Genomic DNA, 13,869 nt, shown 5'->3' on the forward strand with positions numbered 1-13,869 from the left:
CCCCTCAAGGATTGAACTCACAACCCTGGGTTTCACAGGCCAATGCTCAAACCACTGAGCTATCCCTCCCCCCCATAATTTAGATTGTTAAACTAGTGAGGCAGTAGGACCTTGATCTCAGCTGAAGCTACCAGAATCCAAATAATAAATGACAGCGTTAAGACTTCTTCAGTACTGGAGGCAAAGCAAGGACACCTGACACAGAAGCCAACGTTCTATCCACAAGACCATGTTATCTTCCCGGCCAGTGAGGTGTGCTGGAAGCCCTGAAGGCTGAAGATGGCCATTCAATTAAATACATTAGCAATCAAAGAGAAATAGTTATTCCGGGGTATTCCTTGCAAAACTCCTTTCCATCTCTGAAAGATCAGGCCAGAGGTTCAACACATTTGTCTGACAATGGCTTTCTAGATGTTGTTAGAGCACACTGCCTGGAAGTGAGTTTCGCCACAGCCAGTAAAACAGGACTGTAAAAATTTGTCCGAGGATTCAGGCATGCAATTTTTACCCGCCAAAAAGAAAGTCAGCATCTGGAAAAACTCTATGGCTGAGCAGGTGTATGTGCTGCTGGGTTGTCTGTCGAATGCAAATGTGGTTTTCTCGAGCAGGGCTCTCCCAGAGATGGCCTCCAGACACTGTTTCAGAACAGAACAAACAGAAGCAGCTCTTCTTTCCATTAGAAGTCAGGCCCAGACGTTACGCAAGCTGAAGCGGAAGCTCATCGGTCATTGGCCAGCCTAGTGGGAAAAGATTAGAACATGGCCTCTTGACAATCCAGGATTGATAGCCATTGGACTGGCCTTGGGATAGTGGCTGCAGCTGGTTTCTGCACTGGAAATTATTCTACTTGGAAGCTCTGATGTCCAAATATTTTGCTACCAAAACATGACGACTAGATAGTTCATTGCCAGAAACATACATGGTCGTGTGAACTGTTGATGAGTAACCAAAGCAGGGGAGGAATGTTCTCGTGGTTAAGAACCTGGCCTGGGACTCAGGGAAGCTGGGTTCAATTCATGGTTGTCACAGCCTCCCTGTGTGGCCTTAAGCAACTCCTTCCCCCTTTCTGTGCCTCAGTTCCCCATCTGCAGGATGGGAGGAGGAATAATCCTTTCTTTGTTTGTCTTGTGTATTTAGATTGTGAACTCTGCAGGACAGGGGCGGTATCTCTCTCTCTCTCTCTCTCTCTCTCTCTCTCTCTCTCTCTCTCTCTCTCTCTGTGTACAGCATCTAGCACAGAAGGCTGTTAATGACTATTATTTACTTACAGGAGCACTCTACGGGACAGTCACTGATTTGGTGAGTTCATAATCTAACCTGATCTCAGGTGGGTCCTATGGGCACTTCTATAATAATGACAATTAACAATAAAAAATGTGGCTAGAAAATGGAATTGGAGCCAGCAGAGGGGAATGACCACCCTAATTAGAGAGAGCTGAAAGAAAAAATATGGTCAGAAATTTAACAGCTTGCATTATTTATGTTATTTGGTTCCCATTTCTCCCTGCCTGGATGATGAAAAGAGACTGGTCAGTTTTGCTCTGGTTTCTAGTCAGTTTCCAGTTATTTTCACTTCTAGTTCTCCTGTTCAACCCCAATACTGCAATGGTTGGGTTGTGAACATTAAAGCATCGGGTGTTTACATTGTTTTAACTTTTCTTTCACCGGATTATTTTTTAATTTTATGGCCTTAAAAGATCACTTTTTTACTAAATCTAAATTTGGAGCCAAAATGGATCCCTGGTGTGTTTACAACAGCATTGGAGATGGATGGAAGTCAGGGCTGTTGAGTGGAAGATGGAGGTGATACTTTGTGGATCAAATGGCAAGACGGATGGACACACCGGGAAGCTCACATCTTTTGGGGGAGGATTTGGTCTCATTTGCCATCCAAATGAAAGTGGCAAATAGACACCCAAAGCAGTGACAGCATGAAAATCTGGGACCCATTACTGAACTGTCCCAGAAGTCAATGGAAGTTGAGCACCCTTGCAAGACTGTACAGTACATAAAGCACTTTTGTCTCTGATCAACCCCTCTTTGTATGTTGCATCCCTTGCCCTGCATCTGCTTTGGCTATTTGGATAGTGAGCTCTTCTGGGAAGGGGCCGTCTTTTATTTATTAGGTATTTGCACGGCATCGAACACAATAGAATCCCTGACTGACACCTCTTGCCATTTCACAATACAAATAATTATCAGTAATAACTGTAATGAGTTGGGGGTTCTGACTCTGCCACTTCTGAACTGTGGGTGATTTTCTGAAATTGTATCAAGAAATTACTGTACCATGGAAAGCTGACATGCACTTGGATCCCCCATGAGTTAGCAGGGTTTTGCCATGTCTCTGCCAGGCCAGAGACAGTGGTGAATGATCAGCACTTAATGATTGTCTATTCAAAGTAAGACACCTTGGGACAATAGGTTTGCTCTACCTGGGAGAAGACACTTCCTCCTCTTGTCTGAAGCGGGGAGTAGTGGGGGGTGATGGAAAGTTACCAAGATGCAGAACAGGAAAATAGCAAAGGTGGTCTATAAAGCAGTAGTCTATAAAGAGATTCAGAGGGGGGAACTGGGGGCAGGAGCCATTTTTCCCCAGATTAAGACCATAGAATATTAGGGTTGGAAGAGATCTCAGGAGGTCATCTAGTCCAACCCCCTGCTCAAAGCAGGACCAACACCCACTAAATCATCCCAGCCAGGGCTTTGTCAAGCCAGGCCTTAAAAACCTCTAAGGATGGAGATTCCACCACCATGATGAGGGAAGCTGCTGCAGGGCAGGGTAGGTAAGAATGGGAAGGCCACTGCCTATGTGTGATGGAACAGAGGTGATGCCCCCAGAACTCCCAAGGGAAGGGTGAGGTAATGAGGGACATTGCATTTAGGATGTTTTATTGTTTGTGTGATCTGTGCTTTCCTGTGCTTTCCATGATTAACTATAAAGAGCATGAAGTTGATAGACTGAACAAAGAGCGTGTGTGTGTGTTGACGGTGGCACAGCCTCTGATAGAACCAGAAGCTTCACACCTTTAGGGTGGAGTTCCAGGAGAGGGGTGTGCTTGCATACTGGGGCGTCTGCAGTGTCCACCAGAAGGGATAGGCTGCACCAGAAGGGACAGGCTGCTAGACAGCGGGTTCCAAGACTCGGGGAATGGGGGGTGCCAGATAGAAGGTCTGCACCCTGGGAGTGTGTCTAGGGACCCTGAGATTGAAACAGTGGCTGGACTCAGTTCAGGGTCCAGGAGCTTGAATCCAAATCACAGAGGTTTGGATTCCCCTCACAGCAGTCCTAGTGAGAGGCCAGGCAGGGCTGCTGCAAGGATCTGAGACAATAATGTTTGCTGCTTCCAGGACTCAAAGCATCCATTGCATCTTCATGAAGCTTCTTTCTGTCCAAGCTGAAGTGGGGCCAGCTGCTTCAAAAGACATTCTCTCTTCCAGCATTTGCACTTGGCTCCCAAAAAATGCACTTGTTCCTATTTGTTATCAGATGAGAAGGTGTGGGTAACCCACTGAAGCCAAGCGAGCTCCTGCGGCTTGTACATTGCACTCTCATTGGAGAATTGTCTGAGTTCATTGGAATGCCGCTTGCTTTCTTTTCACCAGCTCTCTCTTTCAATAGGCTCCGTTTTTGCTGTGCTTTGAGCTGTCCGAGCCTGGACTCCTTGGTGGCTAAGGCCAAAAAGCCCATTTTCTGCTGCCTTGTCATAAAAAGAAAAATGGCTCCAAACCAAATAATGACGTGGAATCAAAGAGCCTCATACAAATCATGTTAATCACCCGCGAATACTCAGAGCAAAAGTTGTTTTGTCTTTTTTTCCCATTTTTCTTTTTGGCAGTAAAACTGGGAACGAGCAACCGGAAGTTAGAAATTGTTAGCTTACATTTTACAAAGCTTGGAATGAGCCTTTTAATCTGAGAGTGTTAGAGGTTGCACAATCTCAAAATCTTAATGCTCTTATCCAATCCATCCAGCTATCTAGCTAATCTTCTACCTTTGAACAAATCACAAACTTTTCCTAACACTAGAGCAACAGGAATTTGAGGGGGAAGATCCCTGAAATAACTCTGAGATCTGTTTTCTATCAGACGAGAGGCTCTCAGCCTGGGAAAATCTCAGGAGATATCAAAATGAATTCCCTATACCACGGCTTCCCCTCCAAAATTTAGGCTGTGAATTTTGAACATTTCTTGTTTTTCAAGAATCATGGGTGATCTTATCTAAGCATAAGTTTCCTCTGGTCTTCCTCCAGGGAGGGGAATTTGTGCTGCTCATTACCAGAGTTGGCCAAAACTCACAATTTTTGGTTCATAACATTTTGCATTTTTGGTTGATTTCACTTTGGAGCCAAGCCTCAGCTAGGGATGAGGCTCCAACCGGGAGTGTGGACATCTTGGCATAGTCTGTCCTGGAGCTCTGGGTAGAAGTGAGACTCACAGGGCTTCTACTTCTCCTGCTTCATAGCAGGAAACGGGGTAGCCCCTGGGTTCCCAGCCCTGGGACAGTTCTCATGGCAGCAGAGCAGTAACTAAGCATTTTAGCACCCAGGGTGAGCAATCATATTTGCACCCCCTAGAGGTGACATATGGGGGGTATGCAGGGCCACATGGCCCCCCAGATTTCTGCCTTGCTAGGGGGATGCACCCCACAGTTTGAAAACTGTCACCTCCTGCCAGGAGTCGGTAGCTCTGAAGCTGGTGGGAGCTGCCTGTCCCGTTCAGTCCCCTGAGTCTACATACTGAGGGATCCAGGGCACTGGTTGGCTGCCCAGCAACCCAACCTGCCCTGCTCCCTGAGCCGACTCCCCCTGCATGGCCAGGTGCTCCCCAGGAAGGGCGGGTGGCACAGCTTGGAGCTGTCCCCTGACACACTCTTGCCTCTGCCCTGAAGGAGCCCGGTGCTGGCCAGCGACACCCCCAGGAGCCGGCCCCGCCCAGGGAGCCCAGCTGCCATGAGATGCTCCCGACAGTACTCACCCCCTGGGGGCACCTGCCTCTCGCAGCCCAGTCACAGCCCGCTCGCTGCCCGGGGACCTGCCACTGCAGCCCGGTCATTCTCCCCACACTCCCTCTTGCCTTGCCCTAGTTACGGCCCTGCATGACAGGGCTCCTCCGGGAGCTGTGGACCCTGGCATCCAAACTCCCAGCATCTCACTAGGCAATCAGGGAGTTGCCAGATGGAAACTTGCCTGTGTTTTGCTGGAACCTGCGACAGGTCTGACAAAATGTTTTGCCCCCTCAAACTGGCATTTTCTGATGAAACTACGTGTAGTTGGAAAATTCCTGACCAGTTCTACTAACAAACCTCCTCCATCCCACAACTCTGCTGTTATCCTTACCTTGATAACCCTTATCTTCTGTACTAATCACCCTCTCTCTTTTAATACTTACAAGAGCAATGGGACCTGCAGGTTGCTGAACTCTCTATGGCCTTTTCATTTAGGTGCCTCCATTTTGAAAGAGATTTAGGCACCAAAAGCTGCTGATAGGTACCTACTGGAATTGTCAAAAACACCTATGTGCCTAACTCCCATTGAATTATCTGTATCTTTTGGTGGCGAATTACGTTTAAAAAGCTGTCTAAAGTTAGTCACCTAAATCCAAACTTAGTCCCCTAAATGAAATTGTCCTGATTTCCAAAGGTGCTGCTCATACACAGAGCCTGTCAAAGTCACGGGGAGGAGTGGATGCTCAGCACTTCTGAAAATCAGGCTACTCTTATGTAGGTGCCTAAATATAACATTTGTCAACAAAGTTTGAAAATACGGGCCTGCAAGTTAAACACCAAAGGGGAAACGGTCCAGTCCTGTCACCTTTCCAGACCAGGATCTGCCACTGCAATCAGTGGGAATTCTGCACACACGCTGCTTCTGAGATCAACTCTTCAAGGAGGTAACTAACATATGTCTATGAGTCAGAAGAAAGCAGGTCATCATCTCAAAGCAAGACAAGAACAAAAGGTATTCCAGAACTGAGAAGAACAAAAGAGCAAAAACTCAGCACCTCTTTTCTAAAGCAATTCCAGCCTCAATCATGATCAGCTGGAAGGATCCTCAAGAAAAACGATGATCAAAACATTCTGGGTTACAGGGTCAAATCCAGTACAGGTCATCAGTGACTGTATGTTGTTACTCTCTGATGGCTGTTTGGTATGACAAATGAGTTGGTGGCTATCAATGGTTAAGTGCCCACATCTCAAATAATAACACCACTAATTGAGTTCCTTTTTGATGGTCTTGGCTTGGAGGCCATGGAATGAATGGGCCATGGAGACTCAACGACCCTCTTTTGTCATTTGATATGGTCCCCTCCAGGTTAGGGAGAGGGCTTATCAAGAGGCAATGCAAGGCGAAGCTAACCCAGACTATACTTGACTTGTGGGAACATAGAGGAGTCTAGGCTCTTGAGCTATTCATCTGGCACCTTTAATTGGTCTACAAGGTCTAAATATATGAAAAATAAATGGTAATAAACTGAACAGCACATCCAGTTCTGGTCCAGTGTGGCCAAAAAGGCTAATGTGATCCTTGGATGTACAAACAGGAGTGGGAGTAGGGGGGTTGTATTACCTCTGTGTTTGGCATTGATGCAACAGCTGTTGGAACATAGCGTCCAGTTCTGTCGTCCACAATTCAAGATGGATGTTGGAAAGTTGGAGAGGGTTCAGAGAAGAGCCTCAAGACTGATTAAAGGATTGTAAAACCTGCCATACAGTGATAGACTCAAGGAGCTGAATCTATTTACCTTAACAAAGAGAAGGTTAAGGGGTGACTTGATTACAGTCTAGAAGTACCTACAAAAGGAAGAGAAATTTGATAACAGCAGGCTGATTAACATAGCAGACAAAAGTCTAACAAGAGCCAGCGGCAGGAAATTGAAGCTGGACAAATACAGACCAGAAATAAGGTGCAAGGTCATTAACCACAGAAACAATTTACCAAGGGTCCCTTACCAAAGGATTCTTCATCAATGAAAATTTGAAAATCAAGATTGGATGTTTTTTCTACAAGCTGCGCTTTAGTTCAAACAGGAATGAATCCAGAAAAGTGCAATGATCTGTGTCATACCAGAGCTCAGACTAGATGGTCATAATTGGCCTGATGAATAAAAGAGCAAGAAACTCTCCCAGAGAAGTCCCACTGGCCAAATTCTCTGCTGGCGCAAGTCGGCAAAACTGCATTGAAGCCAGTGGAGTTGCACCAGCAGAGTTTGTGTCTGTTTTTTTTCCTCTCCTTGTGACTGTACACACCTGGATATTTTTAGCTCTCAGCTGATGAAACCCCTGCTGACAATCTGCACTGCCACCTTGTGTGAATCGAGCTTTGTCTGTGCTTTCTCCAAACCCTTCTGCCTCATTGACGCCGAACATTTCTTCTCATGTTTCCATCTCTGTGCACAGACCCCCCATGATTGACAGATTCTTATTATTACTGGCAAGCGTTAGCACCCTTCTGATATTTGCCGGTGGCCTGTATGTCCCCCTGCTGTGCAAACTGAGGGTCTGTTCTTGCAAGCTGTTGCACTGCGCCCCACTGAAATCTTGCAAGGAGTGAGTCTCCCTTCTTACACCTTTCATAGAATCATAGAATATCAGGGTTGGAAGGGACCTCAGGAGGTCATCTAGTTCAACCCCCTGCTCAAAGCAGGACCAACCCCCAATTTTTGTCACGATCCCTAAATGGCCCCCTCAAGGATTGAACTCACAACCCTCGGTTTAGCAGGCCAATGCTCAAATCACTGAGCTATCCCTCCCCGTTTCCTCCTAAGGCAGCCTCTACACCTAGAAATGTTTCCGCGATTGGGCATTTAGGCTGTTAGATCTTCATGGTGGAGACTCTTCAGCTGGTGTCAATCAGTATAGCTCCACTGCTGATTTACACTAGCTGAGGATTTGGCTGTAAGGTATTCATAGTTACTTAGCATTTAAGGCCAGAAAGAACCATTAGATCGTCTAGTCTAACCACCTGCGTATCACACATCATCACATTTCATCCAGTTACCCCTGTATTGAGTCCAGTAACGTGGGTTAGAATAAAGCATTTCAGTACTCAGGAGAGGGAGGGAGTTGATTAGGTGAGATAAGCTCTGATGAGCCCCGCAGCCGATCCACACTCCATGTTACAGAGGAAAGCGGAAAACAAAGTTCCTGCCTATATATATGTATATATATATACAGAGAGAGAGAGATACATACACACATGTTGAATTGCATAGTCCAAGTCTGTGTAAAATATGCCTGTCTTGTGCTCTGCTTTTCCCCTCAGGAAATTGAAAACTGGACTGGATAAAGTATAAAATAGCAAACAATTCTGCATTGGCAGACGAAGAATCTCAGCTGGACCTAATAGCCCTTTCCCTTCTCTGGCATGTAAGTTTCGATCATCCGGTGTCAGTGGGCAATTTTTTTTTTTTTTTAATTGCAGAGACTTTTCAGGTTGTCAGTTTCATCCCGTTTTCGGCTCACCTCCCTCTCTTTGTCTCTTCACTGTTATTCTCTCTCTGCAAAAAACAAAACAAAACACCCAACCCAGATATTTCTCTCTTTGCTCTTTTCCTGTCACTGACATGAAAATCACACCCTGGGTGGCTTTTCAGGGGAGCTGGCAAAGCCAGATGAATTACTAGGGTGAAACACCAGGCAATTACATTTGGATGTCATTATGAAATCCTGTCCTCACCTTGAGAAACATAAAGCTTTCCTTGCTTCTCTGGCTTTCTCATAGTTCTGGCTTCATTTGTTAACAGAGTGCCTGGGTTGTTCAGCTCAGGCCTTGTCCATATTCGGCGTTGCACCTGTTTAACTAAAGGTGTCATTTCTATTCTATACAGGTCTTTATACCACACATCACCACAGTATCTGATTAAGCAATGTGACTAACATCTCTCATGTGTGATTCATTCTCCCGTTAGTCTCATTCATTTTGTGTGCAGTGGAGTGTTTTATTTTGGTAGGCTTTTGTTTTTATTTTAAATATGCATATGATGGGGTACACAGACCTAACGCTGAACAAGAAGGGGTTAATGAGAGCCTTTGGGCCCAATCAGTTCCACCCTATTATATTTGTGCAAGATCAAGCCAGGGGGAGGTGCAGAGATAAAAAGGGAAAAGACCCGCTCACTGGTGGCCGACTGGGAAAGGAAATGCGCCTCTTGAGCCAGACAGTGAAGGAGGACCTGGCTGCGGCTAGAACCGTAACTAGAGGCTGCCTTGAAGCTGCCTGGAAGGAAGGATCAGCTGGGGTGAGAGCCAGACTAAAGACCCTTAAGTGTCAGAGCTGACTGGAGGCAGATAGGCCCAGTGCAGGACCTTTCTGTTTATCAACTAATTTCGATCCCCTTTGTTCTGAGACCTGCAGAAGAGTCAGCTGGAGAAGAGACCGCGAGAAAGGCCTAGCTGCAGGCCAAGGACACAGCAGGGGTTCTGAACAAGCACACCTCATCTGCTTCATGCAGGTTCCCTGGGCTGGGCTCCCGTACTGGCCCACCCAAGGCAGGAACAGGAAGACCCCAGAGCCAAAAGCTGGTAGGCCCCAAAAGCCTGGAGTTGGACCTAAACTCTGGCGTGTCACCGCCAAGACCAGTGGTGTGTTGGACCCTGCTTTCCCTGAAGGGGGAAGCACTAAAAGTGACCGGGGGGGGGCAGGGAGGGCAGCTCATAGGAAGAGGTAGCCCACGAGGGCTGGGTGGCTGTCAGCAGGGGACATCAAAGGAGGAGAAAAGCCACTAGGCCACACACAGCCACAAGGGTGCAGGCCTGCAGTGATTAGACATTTCCCCCGTACACGTTGCTCTGTGTTTCTCAGAGAAGGCAGGTCAAAGACCTGCCCCCTTGCACTTGGAGCAGAAGACAGGGACGTTTGGGATGATCCTAGTTCCTGGGGGAGTTTGTTTTCTTGGACTGGCCCCAAGAAAACTCTGTCTGCTGCACAGATTAATTTTACCCGTTTTGGTAGAATGTTTCATTGTGCCAGAGCAATGCAGTTCTCAATCATGGTCTTCATCCCAGAGCACCAGGGTCTTTAAGATACCCTGGGCCCAGCCCCTGGAGCGCGCTGAAGCTGAGGACTGAGACTTTTTTTATTCTAAACCAGTAAAATTAAACTGGTGCAAAACACAGTGTAGATGCTCTTAAACCCGTTGGAACCTGGCACACATTAATTTAGCTTAATCCAGTAAGGAATCAATTTAAGGGATATAAACCTGGTTTGAATCTAGTTATAATGATCCACACTTTGTTTTCAAATTTAAGTGTATTTCCACTGTGTATTGAACCGGTTAAACTACGTTTGTTTTCTGAACCAATTTAAAATTAAACTGGTGCAATTTGGACTATTGACCAGGGTCAACAGATGGCAGATTAGGCAGGTGAGAAATCTGGATTCCCATCTGGCCCCTAACCAGGAATTCCATGTAGCTTGTTTTGCTGCAGCTGTCTCTGTGGTTCACCTGGTTGGGCATTTTGTACACGATGCTGCCATTGAGGACAAAATAAGATGCCCAGGACAAAGCTGCGTCTGGGAAGTAGCTTGTGCTTAGAGCTGTGGGAACCTTTAAATTGCCTGGCCTCACCTGCTTCCAGGTTGCATTGCAAATGCAGAAAGTCAGCCCAGGATCATCCACAGATGCACCAGCCTCTGAACCTATGCTCTGTTTCAAGCATTGGCGGATAGAAAACTTCACACTGAAACCATCAGTAACTTGGCAGCTCCATTTATGTTTGCCTGTGAGTTTCTCAAACTGGGAATTCTAAGGGAAATTCATGGCTAGAGCTGAGTGGAAAAGGGTTTTCCCATCCCATGTTCTTGTTGAGATTTTGAAAACTTTCCCTTTCCACATCCTGATGATACTGAGATCTTTTGAGGTTTTTCTAAAAAAAAGTCAGAGAGAATAGCTTGGTGATTAGGGATCTCAGCAGAGTCAGACCAGAGACTTGATCATGGGTTTCCCCATGTCCCAGACAAGCCATCTAACCACTGGGATATTTCGGATAGTGGTGCTTTCTCTCCTTTTGCACATATATTTCATCCTGGAACTGAGATACTTTTTTGGGAGGGTCAAATCTGGTATGTTCCCATGACCTTTCAGCATTTTCCAGCAACATTTAGTCAAATTCCTGACCAGCTCTATTCATGGCACAAGGGCATATGTGGATTGTGACCCAAGGAAATGTGTGCACTAAATGTAATGGAGGTACCCCAGCCTTAGAAGTGGGGTGTAGGTAGAGCTTTGAATTCCCATAAATTAAGGCTTGTTTGAACGTCTGTAGGGTAAAATACAAACAAACGGTACAGTTACAGTGTGTCTCTCAGAACACACATTTAATGCATCGAGACAGAATCACAACTAAACAATCAAGGTGAAATGCTCACCTTTACTCCAACACATTAAAAAATCCATGGCTTCATGGTTGCCACTATGATGGATGCTTGGGGCCTGATCCAGAACTCATTGAAGCCAAGAGGAGTCTTTCCGCTAACTTCCGCGGACTTCAGACTATACTTGTAGAGGTTCCTGGTAAGGACAGAGCTCAATTTCTACTGCAAAAGCCATTTGAACTAAACTAATCTCCATTGGCTCTTAGTAATACAAGGTCCATGAAACACACATGAGCAGTTCTGATCCTATCCAGCAGAGGGCAGCAGAATGCATGCCCACATTAGCTGTCAGGGGGTAGCCGTGTTAGTCTGTATCCACAAAAACAACGAGGAGTCCGGTGGCACGTTAAAGACTAACAGATTTATTTGAGCATAAGCTTTCGTGGGTAAAAACCCCACTTCTTCAGATGCATGGAGTGAAAATTACAGATACAGACATAAATATACTGATACATGAAGAGAAGGGAGTTACCTTATGAGTGGAGAACCAGTGTTGACAGGGCCAATTCGATCAGGGTGGATGTGGTCCACTCCCAATAACTGATGAGGAGGTGTCAATTCCAGGAGAGGCAAAGCTGCTTTTGTAATGAGCCAGCCATTCCCAGTCCCTATTCAAGCCCAAATTAATGGTGTTACATTTGCATTTTAGTTCTGTTGTTTCTCTTTGAAGTCTGTTTCTGAAGTTTTTTTGTTCAAGTATAGCTACTTTCAAATCTGTTATAGAATGTCCAGGGAGATTGAAGTGTTTTCCTACTGGCTTTTGTATGTTATCATTCCTGATGTCCAATTTGTGTCCATTTATTCTTTTACGTAGGGACTGTCCATTTGGCCAATGTACATGGCAGAGGGGCATTGCTGGCAGGGCCTGTGCAAGGATATTTTGTGCCCCAGGCAAAACTTCCACCTTGCGCCCCCCCTCCGCCTCCCCCACCCCTCCCCCCAGAGCATCGCTTATTATAAACTTTCAAAAATGAATACTGCATAATGATTAAAATGCAAGTTCAACAATGTTTCTCTTTTCTTTATTCAATCGTTTTCCAGCAATAGTGTAAAACACAATTTTGGGGCACTGCTTTTTGGCGCCCCCAAATCTTGGTGCCTTAGGCAGCTGCCTACTTTGCCTAGTGGTTACACCGGCCTTGATTGCTGGCACATGATGGCATATACAACATTAGTAGACGTGCAGGTGAATGAGCCTCTGATGGTGTGGCTGATGTGGTTGGGTCCTCTGATGGTGTTGCTAGAGTAGATATGGGGACAGAGTAGGCAACGAGGTTTGCTACAGGGATTGATTCCTGGGTTAGTGTTTCTGTGGTGTGGTGTGTAGTTGCTGGTGAGTATTTGCTTCAGGTTGGGGGGCTGTCTGTAAGCGAGGACTGACCTGCCTCCCAAGGTCTGGGAGAGTGAGGGATCATTTTCCAGAATAGGTTATAGATCGTTGATAATGTGCTGGAGAGGTTTTAGCTGAGGGCTGTACGTGATGGCCAGTGGTGTTCTGTTATTTTCCTTGTTGGGCCTGTCCTGTAGTAGGTGATTTCTGGGTACCCGTCTCGCTCTGTCAATCTGTTTCCTCACTTCCCCAGGTGGGTATTGTAGTTTTAAGAATGCTTGATAAAGATCGTGTAGGTGTTTGTCTCTGTCTGAGGGATTGGAGAAAATCCAGTTGTATCTTAGGGCTTGGCTGTAGACAATGGATTGTGTGATGTGTCCTGGATGGAAGCTGGATGCATGTAAGTAAGTATAGCAGTCAGTAGGTTTCCGGTATAGGGTGATGTTTATGTGACCATCATTTATTAGCACTGTAGTATCCAGGAAGTGGATCTCTTGTGTGGACTGGTCCAGGCTGAGGTTGATAGTGGGGTGGAAACTGTTGAAATCCAGGTGGAATTCTTCGAGGGCCTCCTTTCCGTGGGTCCATATGATGAAGATGTCATCAATGTGGCGCAAGTAGAGTAGGGGTGTTAGGGGACGAGAGCTGAGCAAGCGTTGTTCTAAGTCAGCCATAAAAATGTCGGCATATTGTGGGGCCATGCGGGTACCCATAGCAGTGCCGCTGACTTGAAGGTATAAGTTGTCCCCAAATCTGAAATGGTTGTGGGTGAGGACATAGTCACAAAACTCAGCCACCAGGTGTGCCGTGGCCTCATCAGGGATACTGTTCTTGACAGGTTGCAGTCCATCCTCATGTGGAATATTGGTATAAAGAGCTTCTACATCCATAGTGGCCAGGATGGTGTTTCCAGGAAGATCACCAATGCATTGTAGTTTCCTCAGAAAGTTGGTGGTGTCCCCAAGATAGCTGGGAGTGCTGGTAGCGTAGGGTCTGAGGAGAGAGTCCAAATAGCCAGATAATCCTGCTGTAAGAGTGCCGATGCTTGAGATGATGGGGTGTCCAAGATTTCCAGGTTTATGGATCTTGGGTAGCAGATAGAATACCCCTGGTCAGGGCTCTGGGGGTGTGTCTGTGTAGATTTGTTCCCGTGCTGTAGCAGGG

At 46.3% G+C, this 13,869-nt stretch overlaps 1 long non-coding RNA gene across 1 annotated transcript in view; it reads left to right on the forward strand.

The window, feature by feature from the left end:
- The first annotated feature begins 950 nt into the window (after positions 1-950).
- Positions 951-13,869, forward strand: part of LOC142071235 (uncharacterized) — a 29,986-nt gene continuing 17,067 nt past the window's right edge. Inside the window, exons 1-2 of the long non-coding RNA XR_012667316.1 lie at positions 951-1,299; positions 8,265-8,368. This is a non-coding gene — a long non-coding RNA (uncharacterized LOC142071235). The remainder of the gene's footprint in view (positions 1,300-8,264; positions 8,369-13,869) is intronic.

This window comes from Caretta caretta, chromosome 2 (assembly GCF_965140235.1).
Source record: "Caretta caretta isolate rCarCar2 chromosome 2, rCarCar1.hap1, whole genome shotgun sequence".
Taxonomy (NCBI): Eukaryota; Metazoa; Chordata; order Testudines; family Cheloniidae; genus Caretta; species Caretta caretta.